Raw genomic sequence first — 14,449 nt, forward strand, 5'->3', positions numbered from 1 at the left:
GCCCAGGAGTGGGATTGCTGGGTCATATGGCAGTTCTATTTCCAGTTTTTTATTGCATCGAGGTGGGGATCAGGCTGGTGGTCAGGGAGCCTCTGCAGAATACCGAATCATTATGCTGAAAGATGTGTGTAATCATTCCATCAATATTTGCAAGATTCTTCTCATACTAACAATTGCTTTGCAAGCAGTGTTCACATGTTTATAGATGTAACGAAAGCTAAATGTTGTAAATGTTGCTGCCTTCAGCTATAACTAAAAACATTCCAGTAAACCTATTTTTTATTGTGAAAAACAAAAACAAAAATTAGCAGAAACCAATTCTGCTAGTTGAAGAGAAAAAAAAAAGGTAATAGTTGTATAATGAAAAGAGGTAACATTCTCATATTTTCTTGATTTCAAGTTACCGTAGGCTATAAGATTTACATCACTTTCTAGATTCTTGGGGAAAAAAACACTTCCTTTAATATATACAACTTTAGACTAAGTTTCAATGTGGTTTTAATCATACTGTCTTTCTTCAGTATTATTATAATCAAAGTATTCAGATCCTTCTGAATTGTGTTTTTCTATCAGAGTTATACAAGACTTCAAGATAAAATGCTATTTTTGATCATCTATGCTCATGATTTTTTAATGTTATGCCATCCTTGAATTCTTAAGATAAATTCTTTGGTAAATACTTGGTTATGATATATAGGTTTTTTTTAAACACCTTTTGGCTTTGATTTTCTAATGCTTTATTGGATTTCTTTTTTTTTTTTTTTTTAACATTTATGGTGATAAGTGAGATAGAACTTTCTGCTTTCCTTGGCTGATTCTGTGTGTGCCCACAGTTTTGACATCTTCAGCCCCTTTAGGATCAACAGAATAATTCTGAGGAATATTAAAGTATACAAGGGTTTTATCTACATTTCCTTTAGGTTATACTTTTAGTTCTGGTTTTTCTATAAGAAAATAACATTGCTAAAAGTTAAGTGTCTTTTTCTGAAAGTTAACTAGAAGCTTTGAAACAATTATTATTCAGTACCCAACTCATCACATGTTGCACATGAATTAGTAACACCAACTTTCCCTACCTTTGAAAAGTATGCTTTATTTTGATAAATGTAGCAGTTTCTATTGCCTTTTGATTCCATTGCTTGACAAGTGGTAGGCATTGTTTTAGTTACACAATAACTTTTCTTTCCAATGTTGCATCATTATGGAATCTTTTTTAAGACATTTTTTTCACATTAGAAAAAACAAAGTATGATTTTTCTAAATTTTTCTAATTTTTCCTACAGTAAAATTCAGTTATTTTAGTGTACAACTTTGCGTTTTGACAAACATAGTTATGTAAGTATTACCATAATCAAGATACAGAATATTTCCCTCACTTCTAAAAATTGCCTTGTGCACTTTCCTGGTCAACTCGTCTACCACCTGAAGACCTTAAGTAGGAATCACTGATCTGATTTCTGTACCTATGACTGTGCCTCTCTCAGGATGGCTTATGGTATGTGGCGTTCTAAGTTTACCTTCTTTCATTTAGTGCAGTGTCTTGGAGGGCTCTCTATGTTGTTGGGTAGACCAGTAGGTCATTCCTTTTTGCTGCTGAGTGTTATGTCATTGTATGTGTTCTCTATTTGCCAGTTGAGGGATATTTGAGCTGTTTCCAGTCTGGGGTGATAATGAATAATTCACTCTGAGTATTTGTATACATGTTTTTATGTCAACATAGATATTTACACAAGTGAAATGAAAATCTAGGAAGGGTTGCTGGGTGGTATAGAAGAAAGAAAACAAAAAGGTATCTCCAATGCTTTCTTTAAGATGTTTATAGTTTTAGGTTTTACATTTAGGTCTAATCCATTTTGAGTTTTTTTTCACATGGTGTAAGGTGTAGATAAAGGTTCTTTTTTGTATACAGTCATCCAATTACTCCAACACTATTGTTAAAAGATTATCTTTTCCCTCTTGAATTGCCTTTGTATCTTTGTTGGAAATCAATTGAGAATGTATGTGTGGGTCTGTTTCTGACTATTCTGTTCCATTGGTTTATGTGTATATCCTTTCAGCAATACTACACTGTCTTTTTTAAAATTAATTAATTAATTAATTAATTTGGTTGTGTCAAATCTTACTTGTGGCACAGGGGATCTTTGTTGAGTCATGTGGGATTTTTCACTGTGGTGCACGGATCTCTAGTTGTGGTATAGAAGTTGTGGTGTGTGGGCTCTCTAGTTGTGGCATGTGGGCTCCAGAGCATGTGCGATCAGTAGTTGCGGCATGCAGACTCTCTAGTTGAATACTGCACTGTCTTGATTATTGTAGCTTCAAGTTTTGATGGGAGAAATATCAATAACCTCAGATATGCAGATGACACCACCCTTATGGCAGAAAGCAAAGAAGAACTAAAGAGTCTCTTAATGAAAGTGAAAGAGAAGAGTGAAACAGTTGGCTTAAAACTCAACATTCAAAAAACTAAGATCATGGCATCTGGTCCCATCACTTCGTGGCAAATAGATAGGGAAACAATGGAAACAGTGACAGACTTTATTTTGGGGGGCTCCAAAATCACAACAGATGGTGACTGTAGCCATGAAATTAAAAGACGCTTGCTCCTTGGAAGAAAAGCTATGACAAACCTAGACAGAATATTAAAAAGCAGAGACATTACTTTGCCAACAAAGGTCTGTCTAGTCAAAGCTATGGTTTTTCCAGTGTGGATGTCAGAGCTGGACTATAAAGAAAGCTGAGTGCCAAAGAATTGATGCTTTTGAACTGTGGTGTTGGAGAAGACTCTTGAGAGTCTCTTGGACTGCAAGGAGATCAAACCAGTGCATCCTAAAGGAAATCAGTCCTGAATATTCATTGGAAGGACTGATGCTGAAGCTGAAACTCCAATACTTTGGCCACCTGATGCAAAGAATTGACTCATTAGAAAAGACTCTGATGCCGAGAAAGATCGAAGGCAGGAGGAGAAGGGGCCGACAGAGGAAGAGATGGTTGGATGACATCGCTGACTTGATGGATGTGAGTTTGAGCAAGCTCCAGGAGTTGGTGATGGACACAGAAGCCTGGTGTGCTGTAGTCCATGAGGCCACAAAGAATCGGACACAACCGAGCAACTGAACTGAACTGAGTGTGAATCTTTCAACTTAGTTCTTTTCCAAAGGATCTAGAATAGTCAAAACAATTCTGAAAAGGAAGAATGGATCTATAGATTCAATACAATACTAACAAAACCTCCAGTAGGTTTTTATGCAGAAGCCAATAAGATGATTTTGAAATATTTCATAATCAAGACAGTGTGGTATTCAACGAGAGAGCCTGCAACCAAGATCTGATGTAGCCAAATAAATTAATTAATGACCTAAGTTGATTCTCCAGAGAGCCCTGGGGCTTCTGCCTGAATGTTGGACCAGTGTGAGGGAGGAGCGGAAGTCACACCTTGAACTGCTTTCCTTGTGGAAGGCAATAGCCTGGCCGTCTAGCCCAGAGAGTCTGGGACCCTAGTGTTCACATCTGCTTCCCAACCTGGTCTGTAGAACAGAGAGTAGAGGGAGTAGGAGTTGCTATAGTTTTATGGTGAAAGGGCTCTCTTCCCAGTTATTTCAAGCGAGGGTCAACAAAATTTTTCTGAAAAGAGCCAATAGTAAAAATTTTCAACTTAGCAGGCTATACTATGTCCTTTTTTTTTTTTTTTATTGGTAGCATGAAAGCAGCCATAGATAATATGTTAATGAATGGTCATGGCTGTGTTTCAGTAAAAGTTTATTTACAAAAATAGACAATAGGCTGGATCCGGCCTGTGGGACATAGTTTGCCCAGCCCTGCTATAGTCTGTTAATGTGGTGAATTACATTGATTGATTTTTAAATGTTGAACCAGCCTTGCATTCCCAAGATAAACTTCACTTAGTTTAGAGCATCTGGTCTGCACCTGTCTCTGTCTTTGTTTCTTAGCTTGTCACTGAGCTCGAGCTTCTCAGGAGCAGGGCCACAGTAATGTCACTTCTTATCTCCCCTCAAGCGTAAAGTGGTGGTCAGTAAATATTGTGGCTGTGTGGGAAGAACTGTATATGTTCATGGTACCTCTGCTGACCTTGCTTTATGGTTCTCTCAGGGGCCTAGAGGAAATGGGGGTTGTGTGGAGGAGTTGGGTCCAAGTGCTGTCACTGCAGGCACAGGCTGATCTTTCATTTCAGAGGCTATTTTGGAAACATGACTTAAGTTTGGTCTGTGGGGAACTGCTTTCTAATTACTCTCTCCTTTTCCTGAGAGTTGTGGTTGGCACAAGAATTCAGGCATCCAGATGCCAGCCCCAGTGCTGGTGTTCTGAAAGGGCTTGACTAGCTCCTTTCAAGGGCCCTGGTCCCCTTTTACTGAGGGGTTTGCAGGTGTGTGGGAGAGTCAGAGCAGGAGGGGTGGGCCAGTCTGCCTACTGAACATGAGCATGGCTGACCATTGTGTCTCTGGGCAGCTGTGCACTGACCACATTGTGCCATGGCGACTCCACTCACCAGACAGGTTCTGTACAGGTGGTACACAGAGTCCATCTCAGCTGCTTCTCATTGATTGGGACAGTGGGTGTGTGTGGTTGATGGGAAGGGTCTGAGCTTTGCAGCTCCGCAGACCTGGGATTGAATCACACCTCAACAAATGACTAGATGGATGAGCCTGGGAAATTATTTAGCTGGTCTGAACTTACCTTCACTCATTTCTATAATGAAGATGCTCACAACCTCCCAGCATTGTTGCTAGGGTTACATTAAACATGTCAACCCTCTCCTGAGAGATGAGAGGGCACTCTGAAGGATATTAAGTGAGAAGTGGTGGGCAAGTCTATAGAGAAATACAAAGCAGGTTTCAGACATGATGGGAAAATCCATTAGAAGTCTAGGGTATGGAGAGGGGCTATTGGTCACTTTCTCCCACCTCAGATATTTTTTTCCTGAAGGGGCTGAGTCTCTGAATTTGCTCTGGGGCAGGGAGGGGCTGACTCCCTGGTGTAGGTGAGGCCTTGGGTTGTTTGGTGCTTTTATCTTACTGAGCCTGGTTCACTGGGATGGGAACAGGATCCTGGGATTGCACCAGACCCTGGTTAGTGGAACCAATCACATAATTGCCTCTAGGTGTGGTGACAGTCATAGCCTTGCCCCTCCCATATTATACATGTGAAGGCCCTCACTGGGGGCATAGCACATTTGTTCCATCCTTACAGCTCCATGGGCTAAGGGAGGGGTGAGGAGAGTCCCCCCAAAGTGCCGTCAGGACATTCCCACTCTGTGTGCTCCAGGGTCTCTGCTTTCCTTTGCTGGCATTCTAGAGCCCTGGGTCCGGCTCTTAGGGGATGAGGCCCCTATGTTTCCTGCAGCAAGTCAGTGAATTAAGGAAACTGCTGCTTCCAGGCCCATTCTGCCCACCCTCTGGAGGAATCTAACCAGGGTTTTTATGAGAGAGCTCATAAAGTTTGTTGAGGATTGGAAATTAAATAAAGTTCCAGTTTTATCATCCTGAGATGATTTTCTATTATTGTACCTTAAGACAACATTAAAACACAGATATGCTTGTAATATCCCTGGTTAAAAAACAATGTTAACCTTTACTGCATGAAAGATAAAATTCTAACTGTTCAACTTGGCATGCAAAATAGACTACAGTTGGACCCCCACCACATAAGATATTCAGTTATCATTGAGTGGCTATAAGTACTTTTCATTTGGATAATGTTTTATAGTTTACTTAATGTTTCACACAGTTTGCATTTAATTTTTATCAGTCGTATGATGTCTTATTATTATTATTAATAATAATATTAGACTTATTAGGCTATTTAGACTTATTAGACTAATTAATAATAAGTCTTATTATTCTTATTTCTGTTTTATAGTTGAGGATCCAAGGCTCAGGGAAGTTAAAAAGAACTTGCCCAGTTTCACATGGCCATAGTAAAGTCACTATTTTAAGCAGAGGGCAAAAAATAGTGGTTACTTGCCACTTCCTAGTTGTGTGACCTTGAATAGCTTTAGCTCTAAAATAAGGATGATACAGCTTTGTCATAAAATTTCTGTGAGGGTGAAATGAAATAATCCAACCAAAACACTTGGCGTGTTGCCTGCCATATAGTAAGGACTCAGGAAATGTTAGGTATTATTATGATACTCTCTTTAAACTGTTCTTCAATTAACGTTTCCAGTTTTTAGTCCACAATTCTGAGTAACACTGCTATAAATATCTTTGTCCAAGTGGCTTTTTTTTTTTTCTGTGTCATTTCCTTGGATTATATTCCAAGAACAGCATTACCAGGTTGAAAGGTATGATCCTCTTTTTTGGCTTTTTTTCCGTATCACCCAAGAGCCTATTACTTGAACAATTTCCCAATTAACAGGCCACTATTGGACCCATGAGAGTGATCTGTCTCCTGTGGATGGTACTTGCCTGTGACCTCTCTCTCAGCCTGTTAGAGGGACCATCAGTCATTGTTAATAAAGGCCAACAGATTCTAGACTGTTTGTAGCCAAACCGTATAAAACAGGTTGTGCCCACAGCCAGACATAGACCAAGGTGTTCAGCAAACTGTACCCCAAACCCTAGTGGTGGCTGGCCTCTCACCTGCTTCCTGCAGGCTCCCTGGGCAGACTTAGCATGTGCATTGTTGGTAGATAGGATGGGTGAGGAGTGGTGTTCGGGGAGGTGGGAACTGCTTCTGAGGGCCTTTCCTGAAATTGTAGGGAGAAAGCCTGTGTATGGGAACCATGAGTGCCTCCAGACTTTTTATATGTGAGGGGGTTACTAGTTTCTTAGGGCTGCTATAAACAATGCATCACACACTGGGTGGCTTAGAACAACAGAAACTTATTCTTTCTTATCCTAGAGGCTTGTTGATGTTGTTCAGTTGCTCAGTTGTGTCCAATTCTTTGTGACCCCATAGACCCCAAGCCAAGTGCGCCAGGCTTCCCTGTCCTTCACTATCTCCTAGAGTTTGCTCAGACTCATGTGCATTGAGTCAGTGATGCCATCCAACCATCTCATCCTCTGTCATCCCCTTCTCCTCCTGCCTTTAATATTTCCCATCACAGGGTCTTTTCCAGTGAGTCTGCTCTTCGCATCGGGTAGCCAAAGTAGTGGAGCTTCACCTTCAGCATCAGTCCTTTCAATGACTGTTCAGGACTGATTTCCTTTAGGATGGACTGGTTTGATCTCCTTGCAGTCCACGGGACTCTCAAGAGTCTTCTCCAACACCACAGTTTGAAAGCATCAATTCTTCAACGCTCAGCCTTCTTTATGGTCCAACTCTCATATCTGTACATGACTATCGGAAAAACCATAGCTTTGACTATATGGACCTTTGTCGACAAAGTGATGTAGAGGCTGGAAGCCTGAAATCAAGGTGTCGACAGAGCCATGCTCCCTCTGAAGGCTCTAGGAAGCGTCCTTCCTTGTCTCAGCATCTGATGGTTTGCTGGCAAGCCATTGGTCTTCCTTGACTTGTGCATGCATCCCTCCAGTCTCTGCCTCCATCTTTGTATGGCCATCTCTTCTGTGTTTCTCTATGTTGTATATGTGTCCAATTTTCTTTCTTCTTGTAAGGACATCAGCCATTTGATTGGGGCCCACCCTATTTCCACGTGAATTCATCATAACTTGCAAAGACTCTATTTCCAAATAAGGTTGTATTCACAGGTTGCACAGGGAGGGCAGGGGTAGGATTTCAACATGACTTTTTTGAGGACCCAGTTCAACCCACAACAGAGCAGTTAAGAAGGAAAAGTAGAAAATGTCCATTTTCTGTATCACTGACTGTGTTGTGGAGGGGGCTTGATGGTGTTGTAGACAGTGGTAATGCCATTGGTGGGAGTGCTGGCAGCTGTTTCAGGGTGGTGCTGTTTCTAAGCTTGGACCCCCCTACCTACCTGCCACCCTGAGGACTGGTCCTGGACTATGTCAGTGACAGGTGTAGAGATCAGGCGCATGTGGCTGGGGTGATGCAACCAAGGGAGAAAGGGCTTAGTTACCAAGGGAAAGTGACTTTCCAGTGTTGAGTGGAGAATAGGAGGAGGAGCTCAGGACTGGGCAGACATGCAGATCTCAGGTCAAGTCTTAGGCCAGCTGGAACACCATGGCTTCTGTTTCTCCACTGAAAGGTGAGGGGGTGAGACTGGATGGCTTCTGCGGGCCCTTCCTACTCTGGCATCATGTAATTCTTGTTTGAGACTTGACATCTTGTTCATTTATTTTTTTTATTTTGGTTGTACCACGTGGCATGTTAGTTCCTTGACCAGAGATCAAACCCACACCCTCGGCAGTGAAAGCTCAGAGCCTTAACCACTGGACCACTGAGGAGGTCCCAGAGTTGACATTTTAGAGAAGCTCCTTGACCCTGAGGATTGTTGTGAGGTCTGTCTAGCTGATGGGGGTGTGAGCAGCTGACACCGGAAGGATGCTTAATGGGGACAGCTATCAGGACCTGGTATTTCGCATCCAGGCCTTTCCAACAGGACTTTATTTGAGTCACCTTCTCCTGGCCTTTTCCTGGCCATCTTCTCCACAACATTGACTCCACCCCTGATGTTTCATGGCCCCTCTCCTGGCTTTGTTTTCGCCTCCTTATTCTTAGCCCATATGCAATGTGGTTTACATATTCTTTTCTTGTCTCACATACTGTCTGTTTCTCCACTAGGTGGTAAGCTTGTGGAGGGCAGAGATTTTTATCCAATACTAAATAGTGATGGTCACATCTAGGCAATCAATACATTGTTTGTTGAACATTGAATAATTGAAGGTATTATAAATTGGATAAATTTTAAAGGGATGTACCAGTTATAATCTTTGAGGCATGTCATTATCTGTCAGCTCCAGCCCCCAGCATTATCAGACTTTAAATTTTAGCCATTCTGGTGAATATGTAGCAGCATCCCAAAATGGTTGTAATTTACACTTCCCTAATGGTTAATGATACTAAGAATTTTTTCATGTGCTTATTGACGATTCTATGTCTTTCTTTCTGAAGTGTTATTCAAGTTATTCAACTATTTTGTCCATTTAAAAAAATTATGTTTTTTGTCATTTTATTATTGAATTTTAGGAATTCTTTATTTATTCTGAATACTGAGTACTACTTACTTGTCAGGTATGTGATTTGCAAAACTTTTCTCTAATTTTGGTTTGCCTACTCATTTTCCTTTTTTTGGTTGTGCTGTGAGGCATGCAGGATCTTAATTCCCTCAGCAGGGATCAAATCCATGGCCCCTGCATTGGGAACATGGAGTCCTAAACACTGGACCATTAGGAAAGTCCCCTATTCATTTTCTTAACAGTGTTTTCTGTTTTAAATTTTGAGATCTAATTCATCATTTTCTTTGCAAGGTTTTTTTTTTCCCATGTCCTAAGAAACTTTTCTGACTCCCATATTACAAAGATCATCTCTTATATTTTCTTCTAGAAGCTTTCTAGCTTTAATTTCTATGTTTAGATCTGTCATCCATCTTAAATTAATTTTTGTGTGCCATATGAAGTGTGTGTGTGTTTGTATGCTCAGTCGTGTCCTACTCTTTGTAACTCCATGGACTGTAGCCTGCCATGCTTCTCTGTTCATGGGATTATCCAGGCAAGAATACTGCAGTGAGTTGCCATTTCCTCCTCCAGACCATATAAAGCTGCTGCTAAGTTGCTTCAGTCATGTCCGACTCTGTGTGACCCCATAGACGGCAGCCCACCAGGCTCCCCTGTCCCTGGGATTCTCCAGGCGAGAACACTGGAGTGGGTTTCCATTTCCTTCTCCAGTGCATGAAAGTGAAGAGTGAAAGTGAAGTCGCTCATTCGTGTCTGACTCTTCGAGACCCCATGGACCAAAGCCTACCACTCTCCTCCGTCCATGGGATTTTCCAGGCAAGAGTACTGGAGTGGGGTGCCATTGCCTTCTCCACACCATATAAAGCAGGAGGGGTCAAAATTATTTTTCCACTAATGATTATCCAGCTGTTCCTGCTGCATTTGAGGCAAAACACTTTCTTTTTTGTTAGGTACTGTTTTTTCCCCATTTTGCAGATGAAGAAACTGAGACAGAGCTAGATTAAGTAACTTGTTCACAGGTCCTGCAGCTGGTACAGTTAGATCCAGAATTTGAACCCAGAGCTTCTATTTTTATCTGCTGTGCTCTGTTACCCTGTCATGCTGATGACTCTGAGGTTTCAACCTGAGTGCCAGGCAGCTCAGTGTAAAGCTTTGGCAGAGAAGTCAGGAAGGGTTGTGAGTTTCATTTGGGGTTGAGTTGGGGAACCTATGGGGTACCTGATTGAGTACATTGGGAGCCAGATTTTTAGAAAAGGGAGGATGAGTTAGGGAAGGGGGAATAAACAAGGGAGGAGGGAAGCAAGAGGTGCTGGAAAGGGATATTATTAAACCCAACCCGAACTCTGCCTTTTTGATTTAGTGTCAGGGTTTTGAAAGCCTGTCACATCAATCCTGGTCCATAAAAGCCCATGAAATATGCAAGATCCAATTAGTCTAAATCTATTGAATCTAAGTGGTAAAGGTGATGTGAATAAGAGTCATAAAGCTAGAGAAGAGAAACAGATTAAGCGAGGCAGGGAGAGTCACCAAGCATCAGGATCAGAGTGCCTACTCTCAAAACTTAATCCACCTCTGCAGCTCACTAATCATGGGAGCTCAAGCAAGTTACTTCATTTCTGTGCCTCATTTTTCTCATCTGTAAGACAAGAACAATGCCAACCTCCCTGAATTAAATTAGACAATGGATCGAAGGCAACGAGCACATTACCTGATACATACTTCAGTTCGGTTCAGTCGCTCACTTGTGTCCGACTCTTTGTGACCCCATGGACTACAGTACACCAGGCTTCCCTGCCCATCACCAACTCCTGGAGCTTACTCAAACTCATGTTCATCAAGTTGATGATGCCATCCAACCACCTCAACCTTTGTTGTTCCCTTCTCCTCCTGCCTTCAGTCTTTCCCAACATCAGGGTCTTTTCATGAGTCAGCTCTTCATATCAGGTGGCCAAAGTATTGGAGTTTCAGCTTCAGCATCAGTCCTTCCAATGAATATTCAGGACTGATTTCCTTTAGGATGCACTGGTTTGATCTCCTTGCAGTCCAAGAGACTCTCAAGAGTCTTCTCCAACACCACAGTTCAAAAGCATCAATTCTTTGGCGCTCAGCTTTCTTTATAGTCCAACTCTGACATCCACACATGACTGTTGGAAAAACCATAGCTTTGACTAGACAGACCTTTGTTGGCAAAGTAATGTCTCTGCTTTTTAATATTCTGTCTAGGTTTGTCATAGCATTTCTTCCAAGGAGCAAGCGTCTTTTAATTTCATGGCTACAGTCACCATCTGCACTGATTTTGGAGCCCCCCAAAATAAAGTCTGTCACTGTTTCCATTGTTTTCCCATCTATTTGTCTTGAAGTGATGGGACTGGATGCCATGATCTTAGTTTTCTGAGTGTTGAGCTTTAAGTCAATTTTTTCACTCTCCTCTTTCACTTTCATCAAGAGACTCTTTAGTTCTTCTTCACTTTCTGCCATAAGGGTGGTGTCATCTGCCTATCTGAGGTTATTGATATTTCTCCCTGCAATCTTGATTCCAACTTGTGTTTCATCCAGTCTGGCATTTCTCATGAGGTACTCTGCATATAAGTTAAATAAGCAGGGTGACAATATACAGCCTTGGCGTACTCCTTTCCTGATTTGGAACCAGTCTGTTGTTCCATGTCCAGTTCTAACTGTTGCTTCATTCAATAAATGGCATGTTAGTAATTTTTATTAGGTTTCAGTATTTTAAGAATGCGGTTAGTTTCTGAAATATAAAAGACCCTCAGGGAAGCTTGCTGAATTTACAAATGGCCTCCAGAAACAGCCTTCTCCAACTTAAATTGCACAACTTGGCAATTTGCGAACACGTGGTCAGGAAGTCAGAGTAAGAAGCTAGGATTGTGAACTGGAGCTGGTCTCTGAATATTCCAGGTGGCACGGGAGCCAGTCCAGATGGCTGATGCTGAGCCAACAGGGCTAAGACTTCCTGGGGAAAGACGTAGACTGCTTGCCTGGATTCTGCATGGGATCTCTGTGGGCCTGGAGCTCTACAGGGCAGGGAGGATACCCCTGCCGAAAGCAACAAGAGCCCATACAGTAAGTGAGAGAGCACCCTGCCTGCGCAAGGCTGGCATCTTCTAGTGTTGTTGTTTGGTGGATCAGAGACCCATCTCTGTCTCTGGTTTTGAATGGATCCTGCAAGATCTAGCTGCACTTCTTGAAAAGCCCATTTAAATGGAGTTTGTATGATTAATTCTGAGTCCAGTTTGTTCTGCATGTGAACAGCTAGCAGTGTCAATCAGGTATTTGCTGAGTGCTTACTGGGGACCAAACTCTGCAGCAGGTTAGGACACTGCTCCTGCCCTTCAGGAGCTCACCATCTAGTTAGGGGGGGTGACACACATACAAAGAGTTGTGAGGTAAGTGCTGAATGACCTAACACATGAAGTGGCCAGAGGACAGCTTCGGCAGAGCGCATGAATAAATGCCTTCTACGTAGGTTGTCATACTGATGATAGACATTCAAGCCCTTCAGCATCTGCTCTAACCCACCGCTTCTCACTTCCAGGGGTGAGAACTGACATTTGAGTGCTTCCTTAGAGAGTGACACTTTAAATGGGTATACTCCTTTTCCCCTTCTGATGATCCTATGTCGTGAGCTCTGTTCAGTTCAGTTCAGTCTCTCAGTCATGTCCGCCTCTTTGCGACTCCGTGGGCTGCAACTCATCAGGCTTCCCTGTCCATCACCAACTCCTGGAGCTTGCTTAAACTCATATCCATCGAGTCAGTGACATCATCCAACCATCTCATCCTCTGTCGTCCCCTTCTCCTCTTGCCTTCAATCTTTCCTAGCATCGAGGTCTTTTCTAATGAGTCAGTTCTTCGCATCAGGTGACCAAAGTATTGGACTTTCAGCTTCAGCATCAGTCCTTTCAGTGAATATTCAAGACTAATTTCCTTTAGGATGGACTGGTTTGGTCTCCTGGCAGTCCAAGAGATTCTAAAGAGTCTTCTCCAATACCACAGTTCAAAAGCATCAATTATTCGGCGCTCAGCTTTCTTTATAGTTCAACTCTCACATCCATACATGACTACTGGAAAAACCATAGCATTGACTAGATGGATCTTTGTTGACAAAGTGATATCTCTGCTTTTTAATATGCTATCTAGGTTGGTCATAGATTTTCTTACAAAGGAGCAAGTGTCTTAATATCATGGCTGCAGTGACCATCTGCAGTGATTTTGGAGCCCCAAAAAATAAAGTCTGTCACTGTTTCCATTGTTTCCCCCTCTATTTGCCATGAAGTGATGGGCCTGGATGCCATGATCTTAGCTTTTTGAATGTTGAGTTTTAAGCCAACTTTTTCACTCTCCTGTTTCACTTGCATTGAGAGACCCTTTAGTTCTTCTTCGTTTTCTGCCGTAAGGGTGATGTCATCTGCGTATCTGAGGTTATTGATATTTTTCCCTGAAATCTTAATTCTGGCTTGTGCTTCATCCACCCCAGCATTTTGCATGATGCATTCTGCATATAAGTTAAATAAGGGTGATAATATACAGCCTTGATGTACTCCTTTCCCAATTTTGAACCAGTCTGTTGTTCCATGTTTGGTTCCAACTGTTGCTTCTTGACCTGCATACAGATTTCCCGGGAGGTATTCCCTGGTATTACCATCTGGTATTCCCATCTCTTGAAGAATTTTCCACAGTTTGTTGTGATCCACACAGTCAAAGGCTTTGGCGTAGTCAATAAAGCAGCAGTAGATGTTTTTCTGGAGCTCTCTTGCTTTTTCTGTGATCCAACGGATGTTGGCAATTTGATCTCTGGTTCCTCTGCCTTTTCTAAATAAAGCTTGAACATCTGTGAGTTCATGGTTCACATACAATTGAAGTCAGGCTTGGAGAATTTTGAGCATTATTTTGCTAGTGTGTGAGATAAGTGCAATTGTGCAGTAGTTTGAACATTCCTTGGTATTGCTTTTCTTTGGGATTGGAACAAAAACCGACTTTTTCCAGTCCTGTGGCCAGTGCTGAATTTTCCAAATTTGCTGGCATATTGAGTGCAGTACTTTTACAGCATCGTCTTTTAGGATTTGAAATAGCTCAGCTGGAATTCCATCACTCCACTAGCTCTGTTAGTATCTCCATATTTCAGATGAGGAAGTGAGGGGACAGAGGTAGCAGGAGACTTAGGCAGGGTCACTGAGCTGGAAGTGATGGTCCTATGGAGGGAACCCAGTAGCCTCGCCCCAGAGCCCACCTTATTAGGCCCACGGGGCACAGCTGCCTGTATTTATGACTCTCCTCTTTCAAATATACAGCAGGAAGGAGGATTCTTGCCATTTCTTTCATGATTTAACATGTAATCACAGTGTCCAACCAGTTTTTAACTAAATACAGCCTCCTGT

General features: G+C 42.0%; 1 protein-coding gene across 4 annotated transcripts in view; it reads left to right on the plus strand.

Annotated features, from left to right (window-relative positions):
* The window catches only part of MYLK (myosin light chain kinase), a 276,422-nt gene that overhangs the window by 8,978 nt on the left and 252,995 nt on the right, over window positions 1–14,449 (plus strand). The window lies entirely within an intron of this gene.

This window comes from Cervus elaphus, chromosome 19 (genome assembly GCF_910594005.1).
Source record: "Cervus elaphus chromosome 19, mCerEla1.1, whole genome shotgun sequence".
In the NCBI taxonomy this organism is placed as follows: Eukaryota; Metazoa; Chordata; class Mammalia; order Artiodactyla; family Cervidae; genus Cervus; species Cervus elaphus.